Genomic DNA, 13,106 nt, shown 5'->3' with positions numbered 1-13,106 from the left:
TCAGGTCTAGCTTCTACCTAATGCCACCTTCTCTTTTAAGTGGCTATGGACATTTTAGTTTCCAGGATAACTTAAATAAGATAAAGACCAGTGTGTCATTCAGAAACGTGATGAATTGTAATAATCACATATTTTACACCATATGGAGAGAGGAGCACTGTCTAGTTCATTGCAGGTGCAAAAGGCAGACTTCCCAGAAGAATATACGGAAATTTTGGCTTTCCAGTCAGGTGGGAATAAGCATGACAAGATTTGCTCTCTGATGTAAACAACTGGAAAATTAAGCAAAATATATAAAACAACTGTTTTCAGACACTGGACCACAGGCAGCACAGAACTGATTCCTGAGAGAAGGAAAACAAATCAGGTTTTCTGCTTAGAATCACCTCCTGGAGTTTGATGGAGAGCAAAGGAGCCCAAACAGACAGATCTTGGTGTTTTTATTGCATTGTAGAGATGGAGGTCAGAACACTGGGTAGCTAGAATTGTGGATGGGTACCAGAGGGAAGAGGACTACATTGTGACAAAGCTTCAGAAATCTGCACCAGGGACCTTGGAACCTGCTATTGAATATTAGCTACACATGCATAAAGTGAAAATCTATAAACCAGACAAAGAATTCTCAGGGAGAACAATATCCAGAGTTCAAATGAATTCCAATCAGCTAGAGTGGGGCATTCAGTAGTAGGGTAAAGCTTGGCCTATAAAAAAAAAACCACAGTAGACTATTAATAATAATGCTTTAAATGGTGGAATTAATCTTTAAGTAACTTTAAAGCCTGCCAAAACATTTTTAACACTCTTTGTAAGAAGTAAGTGCCAATAGTAAGAGCCTAAAAAAGTAGAAGCCTGAATAATATAAACTTTATAGTGTCTAACGTACAAACAAAAAATTACTAACCATGAAAAATAAAGGACAATTTGACCAAGAATCAGGCGAAAAATCAGTCAATAGAAATAGACCAAAGATATGACAGAAATAAAAAATTATCAGAAAAAGTCTTTAAAACTACTTTTATGAATATGTTCACTATGTTTAAGAGTTAAACAAAGAATATGAATATAATTTGAAGGGAAAGGAAAGATATCAGAAGGTTCCAAGTGGAAATTTTAACCATGAAAAATAAAATACCTGAAGTAAAAAATTCAGTGGATGGGAATAACGGCCAATTAGATTAATGTACAAGTAAAGATCAATGAACTTGAAGACACTGTAATTGAAACAATACAACCTGAAAAACAGAGGAAAGATTAAGCAATGAATCAATGAATACAGCTTTGGTGACCAATAAGATAATGCCAAGTGGTCTAGCATATGTATATATGGAATCCCAGAAGGATAGGGTAAAGAAATAACACCCCAAAATTTTCTAAATGCAATGAAAACTAAATCTACAGATATATGGCGTTCATGGGACCCTAAGGAGGATATACTGACATAAACACACAAACACATGCACATACACACATACATGTACACACCCAACCAGACCAAGACACGTCATAAATACATTCCTGAAAACCATGATAATGAAATTTTACACCTGTCAGAGGAAGAAAGACATGGCACATACAGAGGAATGAAGAAAACAACTACTACAGACATCTCAGAAGAAATAGGATAAACCAAGAGAAAATGAAAAACCACCTTAAAAGTGGTGGAAAATTATTCACCAAATTAGCATTCAAAATCTAGCGAAAATATCTTTAAACATGAAGGCATAATAAAGACATATTCAGACAAATAAAAGCTGAGAGAAGTTTGTTGCCAGTTGTCCTGGATGTTAAAAGATGATAAGGAAGTTTTTCGGGCTCAAGGAAAATGATTCCAGATGGGAACTTGGATCTAAAAACAGGAATAAAAGGTACCAGAATGACAAATATGTGGCAAATGTGTAAGGCTTTTTAATCTCATGTTCAACTTTATTTAAAAGTTATTGATTTTTTAAAGCCAAAATGAAAACAAAAGGTAGGGTTTATAAATGTAGTACTAAAATGCTTCACAACACTTGTACAAGTAATGGGGAGTAGGGGGTGGAGATAGACTGTTGTGAGGGGCCCCTGTGTTCTATGTGAAGTAGCATTATGTTATTAAAGTAGACCGAGGTAAGTTAAAGATACACATTACAAGACCTGGAGCAATTTGTGTGTTAGAAGAAGCACACAAATAAAAACAAAACCGGGATGTATCTAATAGACCAACAAAGGAAAAATGCTCTCAGTCATTCTCTCCGTGGTATCAATTCTTCAGATGACCTGAGCTTTCTCCCTCTGCCACTGGCTTAAGTAATAGAAAAATCCCCTGTGGGTTAAGACTCAGTGTGATAAGAAGTGAGACGGGCCATGGCTTTTAGATTGAAAATCCATGATGTTTTAGACACTAAAGCATTTGGCAATAGAAATTTCCATTAAGGATCAGCCTAACGAAGTAAGTGAAATCTGTTTTTATACTTTGTTATTAATAGTATAGAGAAACTGTTGCAACAAAATAATTAAAAAAAAAAAACCCACACCACAATAATACTTCTCATTGTACTCCTTCCTATCTACCCCCCAAAGCCCCCACATAACTCCTCTCATGGCCTTTCAGCCCCTTCACCCAGAAACTGGGTGCTTTATGCTGTCATTAATGTAGTGGGCATCTACTCATTGAACAAAGTTTTTGAGCTTCCACTGTTTACCATACAGGATTTTTATAGGGAATTCTTTTCCCTTTTTTGTAATGTATTCACTTTCCACTGATTCTTCAAGCTCAATTTCAAATGTATTCTTCTCTTTTCCCTGGTCACAAGAATCCTTCCCCCAAAAAACTTCTCCTGAAGTCCATAATCTGTTGTGCCTTTCTCACAGCACCTCACTATCTACCCTGTATGATAATAGCCTGTTTGCATGTCTCCACCTTACTCATCGGGTTGTACATTGCCCATATTTGTACTTGCTTCTTTCCCCAGGACAGAGCCCTGCACACAAGGGAGACTTTATAAATATAGCAGGGCGGGGGTGGGGTTGGAGACAGGCTTTTGAGGTTATTTGAGCCATCATTTTGCCTTTTGGTTATCTGGAAGGCAAAAATGTCAGAGGATCAAGAAAAAAGTATTTTGACCGGGTCATTTGCAAATGTAAAGATAAAGATCTATTTTTACTTTTGATGATAAAACCTCATGTAAGAAACTCAAGCTCAATATGTATCCACTTATGTAGAACAAACAGAAGCCAAAATGAACGATGTTAGGGAATTGAAGGGTTTGAACTCTCTCTTAGAGAGCTCAGATAGTCCAAAGTAAAATTGCTAGAGGAAGTCATGGGAAGTGAGCAGGCACTGTGAAATCAAGTGTATTACTCAGAGAGGTAGATCAGGAAATTCCAGTTTTATCTTGGTCTGGTCTGGTGAATGGAGAGGATTTAAAAACTTAAGACACTGCAAATTGCCCACTTTGTGTCACATGGGTTGGAGAAGTAAAAGAAAAGGAAAAAGAAAAAAAAAAAAGTCCATTTTGAAGATAGAATGAAGTAGTCATGACCAAGGGAAGCAACAATAAGAGAAAGAGTATTCCTCAAGATGGTTTCCTATTCCCTAGTCCCAGTACTCCAAGACAGTTGGCTGAATGTCTGCCCCATGACTCATAAATCATAAATGGAATATTTTTAATTTTTAAATTTTTTGTTTTGAAATAATTTAAGACTCACAAGAAGTTGCAAAAATAGTACAGAATTTCCTCATACCCTCACCAGGCTGTACCTTCCCAAAGGTAGCATCTTACATAACTACAATACATTATCAAAATCAGAAAACTGACATTGGTACAATATTGTTAACTACAAACCTGATTCATTTCTATCTACACTCATTTTGTATTTACTTATAATATTATGACATTTTATCTCACATATAGATGCACTGAATCATGTAACCTCCACCACAATCAGGACATAAAACTGTTCCATCACCACAAAGAAACTCCCTCATGCTACCCCTTGATAGTCAGACCCTCCCCCCAACTCTAACCTAGCAACCACTGACTTGTTCTCCATCCCTATAGTTGTACTATTTAGTACTGTTATGTAAATAGAATTATAAGGTATGAAATCTTTTGAGATTGCTTTTTTCACTCAGCATAATGTTCCTGAGATCTATCCAAGTTCTTGCACTTGTTGATGGTCTATTATTCCTTTTTGTTGCTGTGTAGTATCCCATTATATGAATGTATCAGTTTGTTTATTCACACACTGAAGGACATCTGGTTGTTCACATCTTTTGGCTATTATAAATAATGCTGCAATGAACATGAATGTGAATGTATGAACACAAGTTTTAATTTCTCTTGGATAAATACTGAGAAGTGCTCTTGTTGAGTTCTTTGGCATATATGAAATCTTGAAATTTTAAAATGCATCTTTCCTTTAATTTTCCTACTCTCAAGTTGTTTCCTTTTTACAAACCAAGTTTCTGGAATAACCCTATGTCTGTATTCCCCACCAGAATAGGAGTCTTCTAAGACAGGGGTTCTGTCTTAATCATGATCCCATACCCAGTGATTGTGTTCACCACAGAGTAGACATGAAATGATGTGGCTTGGTTTTTCTCTCAAAATATCCAAGGCTGCTTGGAGTAATTTCTGATGGATCACTCACTCATATTTACAAAGAAGTCAATGACTTACCTTTACAAATAAATTATAAAGTGTGGGAGCCTATGTATCATTCTGAGTAGCAATTATCTGGGACTAGAATTCCATGCTTCAAAAGAAGCCCCCTCTGCTCATCATAATCACCATCCTGATTTTCTCTTTAATCTGTCTATACCTATCACGGGTAGCCACCAGGTACCCTAACTTGGGGGTGGTTCGTTGGTTTTTAACTTTTTTATTGCAGAAAGCAAGGCCTTATGACAAAATCTCAAGGGAAGTAGAGAATATGCTGTATTAGAGAAGAACAGGGAGGACATTTAAGACATGGAGGGCAGGGTAAGCACAAAGGAAAACAATCTTAACAGGAATAAAAAGGTTTACAGAGAACTTGACTCCTAAAACAAAACAAATTTAATGAATTATTTTAATAATAAAGGCAACTAGTGATTTAATCTTTCTTTTGACTTTTCAATTGGCTGAATAGATACATTTTTCAGAAAACATAAAGCATATCCATTGCTTTTGCTACTGACAATGCTCCCTTGACATCCTACCTTCTTTGCCAAATCAGAAATTATATAGACAGGCATCCCTATTCCCATTTTTTAAGTTGAGCACGAGTATTTGGGTGTTTGCATAGCAAAAGTTTATCATACCTGATGCTTGATGTGCTATCTATCATACGGCCATCAGCAAAGGTTATGGGCATCAAGGGGCCCTGCCATGGCTGCCTTAGCACCAGGAAGAAGCTTCATACATGAGCCAGATGAGATAATCTTGGAAATGTTGACAACTTGGTAGCAGTTAAAATGCCAGTGTCCTCCATTCATCATCCCTGTGAAGGGACTTGGGAAATAAGGTGGGTGGAGGAATCCAGGGAAAGGACAGAATGGGTAGGGACAGTGCTTGGAATCAGCACTTTGTTATCCTTTCATAGAAGAAAATGCTGCTCTTTTTTCTCTCCTTTTCTCTGAAACTGCATGTCACATTTCAGTGATTTTTCACTTGAAATGGGTATTAGGGAAGTGATGCTATTGTCAAAAAGTCATACAAAGGCAGTTTCAACTAGATTAAATGGAAAGCAAACAAAAAAACTGAAAGTGAACTCAAATCTTTTTATTTATGAAAGTGATAATTTTCTATGTGTGAGTTGAGTTGATCCAGAGATAGAAAACCAAAGACTTAAATTTCAACCGAAATAAGAGTCTTGTTCCCTCATACTTGGGGGGATTACTCATTCAACAATCCTCCCAGTTTAGGCATGGTGTTAGAAAAGACTAGTTTCAGCTACAAGAGATAAAGATGCTCAAATAACAGCAGCTTCAAAAGTATTGCTCTCAGATATAAATTAACTCTAGAGATAAACATTTCAGAGCTTGTCTTGTAACTCTGTGATTATTAGAGACCCAGACTCCTTATATTTTATTGTTCTACCATCTTCAACATGAGGCTTTCACCCTATGGTTCAAGATGACTTCCTCAGTGCCGTGAGGTCCACAAGTCAGCAGGAGGATGGAGAAAAATCTGTGAAAGTTCTCAGCCTCAACTTTTAGGAACATTTCCTAAAAGCTGCACATGATACTTCTATTTATATCTCAGTGGAGGGAGATTAGTTACTTGGTCATATCTAGCTTCAAAGAAGGCTGGGAAATGTAGTTTCTATTTCAGATGGTCAAATACCCAGCTAACATTCAAAGGTTCTATTATTAAAGAAAGGGGAGAATGAATCTTGAGAAATCAATAGCAATTTCTGTCACAGATTCTACACAATAGATATTTGTTATTTATGGCTGCCTCGAATCCTTTGAACCTGTTGTCTGGGTTTTTTTGGGGGGGGCGGTTGTTTATTTATTTGTTATTTGTTTTTTGTAGTTTTCATCACTGCAAATCCCTAGTGAGAGCAGTTGAGAGGCCAGAAATGAAGCTGGAGAAAGGCCAGCGGACCAGTCATGGAGGGCCTCATTCATTCCATCAAAGAGTTTGGATTTATAGGGATTGCATATAGGTTTATCTGGAACTTAGATACAATAGATGATAGAGAGACAGCCATATACATACATATATATAATGCTTTTGATTACCAACTATGCATGGAGGCTGGAACAAAACTAAAATCGACATCCATTGCTCTTTAGGATTTTATAATTTTGTAGAGAAAATATATCCATAAAATCTAATGCAGAGTTATAAAAGGTTATAGTCCCCTCTAATTTACAGAGAACTTCTACATCAATGATTGAGTAAATGATTAAAGCAAAAAAATGGAGTCTGAAGAGGAAAGGCTATTTTGGGGAAATGAATAGTTTGTTTTGACTGATAGGAAATAGTGGGAAAAGCCCAACAAAATAAATTGAGAGTAGATTGAGAAATAAATTGAGTATATATTCCCTGTTTCTGAACATTTAGAAATAAATATAAGACCTAAGTATTCCTGTATACATACATTGAGGTTTGTTTTCACTTACTAAGTTTTTACTAAACCAGATACTCTTATCAGATACCAGGAATTCCAAACCTCAAAAGATTCACTGAGCCCCAGACATGTAAATATCATTGGTGATTCATAATCAGCTCCACAAGGTCAACTACGGAAGGTCATAGAAAACTCTGACCTGACTGTTCTGACCATTCCACTGGCCCCCACATAGTGACTTGGGATATTTACAGTCTGTCTCTAAAAATGTCCACTGTTTCTATAATCTATCACTGTGTACCAAAGCACTCCAAGAGTTAGTAGCAATATCAATTTATTATTGCACAAGATTCTCTGCGTACTTCTGATTGACAGTGGTGTCAGCTGGGGAGCTAAGAAGGGTAGACAGTCCAAAATGATTTCAATTATGTTGTTCAGAATTGGTACTGATTGCTGACAGGGAACACACGTGGTGCCACAAGCCAGGAGCCTCAAGCCTCTCCTTGGGGCTGTTTCAACTTCCTCACAGAGTAGGAGTGAGGATCTAAGGAGTGTTCCAAGTGGCAAAGGTGGAAACCATAACATGTTTTAAGTACCAGCCTCAGAAGTTACACAGCATATCTATTCTATTCTCTTTTTCAAAAAAGATCACAGGATCATGCTAAATTTAAGGAAAGGGGAAATATACTCCAGAGCTTGATAAGGGAGCCGCAAGATTATATTGCAAAGATATGTGGGATAGCAGATACTGTTGCGATCATCTTTGCAAAGACAGTCTACCACTATCCTTTCTCTATAACAATTCATATTCCTCTCACATGAAAAGTATTCTTACCCTACTATACCCAGATTTATCCCATTTTAACACCAGGTTCAGACTCAAGGTCAAAGATTTTTTTCATCTTGGTTTCAGAAACCTCTGAACTATCTACCCCAATCCTATTCCCAACAGTGAGAAGATGGAGCTAGGATCACCATAATACACATTCTAATTCATAAAGGAGGAATATGTTATACTTAGCAGTCACTGTTTATGGAAATTCTGATACCCAGCCAGACACATGTTGCTTATCCTTCCTGCTTCAGCATTGGGCAATGTACATTGATTAGGACCCAGTTCTGCTCCCTCTGAGTGATTCCCCTTGGTTTTTGGCTCCACCTTCTAAATTCTAGGCTTTTCCCACTGAATCATCCTTTCTTTTCCACAGAAATAGCCCACACTTGTAGTTGAGAAGTTTTGTCATTCTGCTCTTGACCAAAGAATGTTGGGGCCCAGATGCCTTGATTAATTTTTAACTATCTCAGTCCCTTTTAGTCTAAATAAGCAGAGCTTCCTTCTGGTATTTCTCTTAGAAACTTTGTAGGTTTCCTATGACTCTTACTAGAGTGAGCATCCTTGGATGGCAGCCACACACACTTTGGGGGGTTAACATCTGCAAACCGAAGCTATATTTACTCTTAAAGATAGGGCCCTTCCAACCTTGGGGTGAGGGTTGGTTGTGGAACACTGTCCCTAAAATTTTTGCAAGCTCTTTTTTCCACCTGAAGCATCTATTAAGCACACCCTTAAAATTTTTAGAAGCTTTTCTTTTTAATCTAACTGAGAGTGTAAGAGACATGGGCTTTAATTTTTATGAGGTCTTAATAATCTTACAGACACATCCTTGACTTGGCTTTGACCTGAGACCACATTATACTAGCATCACCCTGGGTTTGATTTTTTTCCCAGAATCATTTCTTACTTTGCCAACTTTTTGCCATCTGGAGAGGCTTGGAATGAGAAACAGTTTTATTTTCTAAGCTTGGAACTTTTGGATTAGAAAATTTCCTCTAAATTTTGCTTGAAATCCAAATTGTTTCTTTGGGTCTTCTTTCTCTTTCATCACTCCATTATCAGCAGTTAAAAGAAGACAACTGACACTTTCAACATTATTCCTGGAAATTACTTTGGCAAATCCACAAGTTCATTAATTACGTTTTCTATCATTCATGTTACAGTAGGTGACAGGGCTGCCAAATCTTCCATTACTACCTAAGACTGGTCGCCTTTCCTTCAGTCCCCAGTATTAATTTCCTCATTGCCTTTTCAGCCTCTACTGAGTCTCCTTACTCCTGTTCATTCCTCCCCACAGTCCAATCTCAAAATCAATACCATATGTTTTAGGTTTTATATTACAGTTGTACCCTATCTCTGTACTTCTCCAAAACTTAGTTACTTAAAACAATAACAGTTTATTATATATGAACACTCTGTCAATTGACTATGTGGTTTTTCTGTTTCCTATGGTGTTGATTGGAGTGCCAGGGTGAATGGGAAGTCCAAAATGACACCACTTGCATGGCTGGAAGCTGGTGCTGGCTGCTGATTGATAGCTCATCTAGTGGTGTTAGCTGGGGGTCTTGGTTATCCTCAACATGGGCCCCTCCACGTAGCTGTTTGGGCTTCCTGACATATAGTCACATTTATCACATTTAATTTATTTCTTATGTTAGCCTTGTGATGTAGATATTATCATTTTCAATCATTCAGCAAATAGCATCAATGATTAGCAGCTGTATGCCAGGAGCCATGGTTGATTTATGAGAATAAAAAGTCAAGCAAGACACATTTCTTGCCCTAGAGGAGTTTATATCTAGTGGAGGAGTTAATCAATGATTATAATGCAAATCATATATGGGGAAACAGAAGTTCAAAAAGGTTAACTATATGGCTTTTCATCTAAAAGCTGACTCAAGATATGAACCTAGATCTGTCTGATTTCAAAACTATGTTTTCTCTGCCGCAGTATTTAGAAAGTTAATAGAAGTGTCCAGACCAATAGTAATGAAGATTCAGAAGTTAGAAATGAAAGCAATGCAATAATAGAATAATAGAATGAAATAAATGCAAAATATTGCCAGGTAGAATAGACAGGACTTGATGACTGTTTACATGAGGTAGATAAGGCCAACAGAAGAATCAAAGGTGAGCCCTATGGGACTGATGCTGGGAAATCAGAAGGAAGGATTGGTAGTTAAAAATGATTCCATTTGTTTTATCTATGTTTGGTTTGAAGGACTGACCAAACATGCAGATGTTATACAGCAAGCAGGATAAAGACAGAGAACCTGTACTCATTTATTCAAACTTTTTTGAGCACCAACTATATGTCAGGTACTGGGTAGGTGAATAAGAAACCGTATCTCTAACTTCAATGATCTAATAGTCAAGGTGCAGTGACAGTCTTCCAGGCAGATGATTGCACTTTGATATGACCAGAGCCACAGTAAAAGTAAATACACCAGTAGGTGCAAAGGAACAAAGAAGAAAGTAAAGATGACACTAGGGGAATTAATTATACATGGATGGCCATTACACCAGGGTATGGATGCAGTTGCTAAGGGGTAAAAAAAAAAAAAGGAAGAAAATGGCCAAGGACACTTATTCAGATGGGGATTCAAAGAAGTAGATAGGAAGAATGCCTGAGAAGTAGGAAGAGAACCATCCACTGAAGCCAAGGGAAGAGAATATTTCTACAAAGTCACCCTAATCTTGGAAGAGTCAGAGGCAACTCAGTGGAATGAGATGTGGTCAGGAGCTTTAATATGCAATTGATGTAGGGCAGTCAAAGAGGATTAAGGCCAAGAAGAGAATTCTTTATTGGGATTGAATTCAGTTCTTTCTGTCCGCCTATACGGAAGTCAGATAAGCTATGATAATTCAGTCTTTCAAAGACATTAAAATGACTTCCAGATAAACAAGTCTATTGGTTATATAGCTGTATCATAATGACTCATATCCCAGAAAGGGATAAATGAACTATAAGCTGAATGAGAAAGAAACACTTAGCTGAGATAATTAAGTTAGCTAGGCTTAATTGAGGGTTCAGAAGCTCTAAGATTTGGAATGGAAATGGTAGAGGATAAGCTTATTCTCAAATATGGAAGAATAATTTCAGGTTAAAAGCTGAAAAGGCCTAAGCATTTAGTATCTGAGCTGTCCCATTTCAACTTCTTGCTCTGTCTGAAGAAAATGTCATTGTAAAAGCAGAAACAGCTATTTGGAAAAAAAACAGAACAACTCTTCATTTTTAAATTTTCTATTCCCTATAAGAAACTTATAACCAAAACATAAAAGTATTTATAACAGGATGTTGAAATGGGGTTTTCCTATCTCAGTTTCAACTAAGACCCCAAAGAATAAGAACAAAAAATAGGTGCCAAATACCCCCATGATCTAAAATGAGAAGCCAGGTCATATACTCATGACTTGCAAAAGAAGTATTCTGGAAATTTGTTTTGGCAACCTTTAGCATAATGACTGCCTCAAGGATATTTAGAAGGTTGGAGAGGCCAAGAGGACTATTTTTAGAGGGAGTTTTTTTGGAGTTACTGGAATGCTATGGAATTCACTACTGATTCTGACTCAAACACACATACTTCACCACCATGAGGGACAAGAGAGGTGTTCTGACCCCTTACCTCAAGCCAAGTAAGTGGATATGAAGGAAACTACTCGGAGTTTCACCTTTGTCTCTAAAACTCTGTGGAATACATAGACTAATACCATATCTATTTCAAGAACAGTCCAAATGTGGGAAATGGTGGAGGCTGCCCTGGTAAAGAGCAGCATGCAACCACATGTTTCCCAGTGATTAATTGCAGGGCTCAAATTGGAACCCAGCATGGATACTCACCCAAGACGGCTTCCTAGAGGGAAGATAGGGCTCCCAACAGAATAGACTGCTGGATGTCCATGGTCCAAGGAGAAATTATAAGCAGACACCTAGAAAAGAGACATTGCCTTAACCTCAGAAATGTATCTGGAGGTTCCCAGTGGGGAAATCTTTGAGAAACACATGAAAGCTCCTCAAGAGACTATGAGTCAGCTTTGGATGTCTGCCAAGCTCAGAAAGCAACAAAGTGAGATCATGACTGTGTGACATTACTAGTAACGTTAAACCTTTCCTGCCTCCTGCCCCTAATATATCTTCTTCCTCCCACTCTTCCCCTTCCTCACCCCCTCTCAAGCTGCTGCTCTCAAGTTGGATGAGTCAGAGACAACTTATTGTAGTAAGGTGAAATAAAAACTTTAACCTCAAATAAAGCTTTGAGTCTTGATTATTACCATGGACTGGCCATATTAAGTCTGAAATGAGATTGTCATTGCATTTAGAAATAAAAGAGATTTTTTTTTTCTTTTGCTATCTGAGGGCCATAGCACCTGCCTAAGGTTTTACTGAAGGCTTGGGGAAGAAATAGTCTACACAGATGTTTTAATGGGCAGTGTTTTATTTTGCCTTCTTTTCACACTCGAAGGAGCCTCAGTTGTTTGTTGTAATGATTACACCTAGATGGTGTTCTTTGGAGTAGAGTAGAGCATAATGACTAAACGTGCCACTTGTGGAGTAAGACTTAGATTCAAATGTCAGCTGTGTGAACTGGGGCAACTGACCTGGTCATTGCAAGCTTTCTCTCCTGGAGCATGGGCATAATAATTATACCTACATTATAGGATTGATGTGAGGACTAAATGAATTTATGTAGGTAAATCACTTAAGTACTTTGCCTACCATAGTTTATACTCTATAAATAGTAGCTATTGTTATGAATTATTTACCACAGATGCAATTAACTGCTTTTTCCTGTTCTCAAGAGCATATTGGTTGATGTTTGTCTGTACAGACTATTCCTAATTTCCCCATTAAGCTTAACCTTTTAGATGTAGATTTCTAGCCCCTCTCTGAAGTAAAAGTTTGCAGTCCTTCCAAGCAGCTCAGCAACACTGTAGGACGGGGAATGGAAAGTATAACCAATTAAAAAACTGCAGGCATGGGGCTCCTGGGTGGCTCAGTCGGTTAAGCGGCGGCCTTCGGCTCAGGTCATGATCCCTGGGTCCTGGGATCGAGCCCCACGTCAGGCTCCCTGCTCAGTGGAGAGCCTGCTTCTCCTTCTCTCTCTGCCTGCTGCTCTGCCTGCTTGTACTTTCTCTCTCTGTGTCAAATAAATAAATAAAATCTTTAAAAAAAAGAAAAAAAGAAAAACTGCAGGCAGAACTTGAGCAAGTGGAAAGTGATTACTTTGGC

General features: G+C 37.7%; 1 long non-coding RNA gene across 1 annotated transcript; it reads right to left on the bottom strand.

Annotated features, from left to right (window-relative positions):
• Positions 1 to 423: 423 nt before the first annotated feature.
• On the bottom strand, positions 424 to 11,958 carry LOC145723244 (uncharacterized). The gene is made up of 3 exons (XR_014148167.1): positions 11,718 to 11,958; positions 1,133 to 1,232; positions 424 to 701 (listed from the first exon to the last, which is right to left on the bottom strand). It is a non-coding gene; the product is annotated as an uncharacterized LOC145723244 (long non-coding RNA).
• Positions 11,959 to 13,106: the final 1,148 nt, after the last annotated feature.

The sequence above is a fragment of the Leptonychotes weddellii genome, chromosome 9, assembly GCF_054177405.1.
Source record: "Leptonychotes weddellii isolate Sample4059 chromosome 9, ASM5417740v2, whole genome shotgun sequence".
Taxonomy (NCBI): Eukaryota; Metazoa; Chordata; class Mammalia; order Carnivora; family Phocidae; genus Leptonychotes; species Leptonychotes weddellii.
This window is presented reverse-complemented; position numbering and strand designations above follow the sequence as displayed.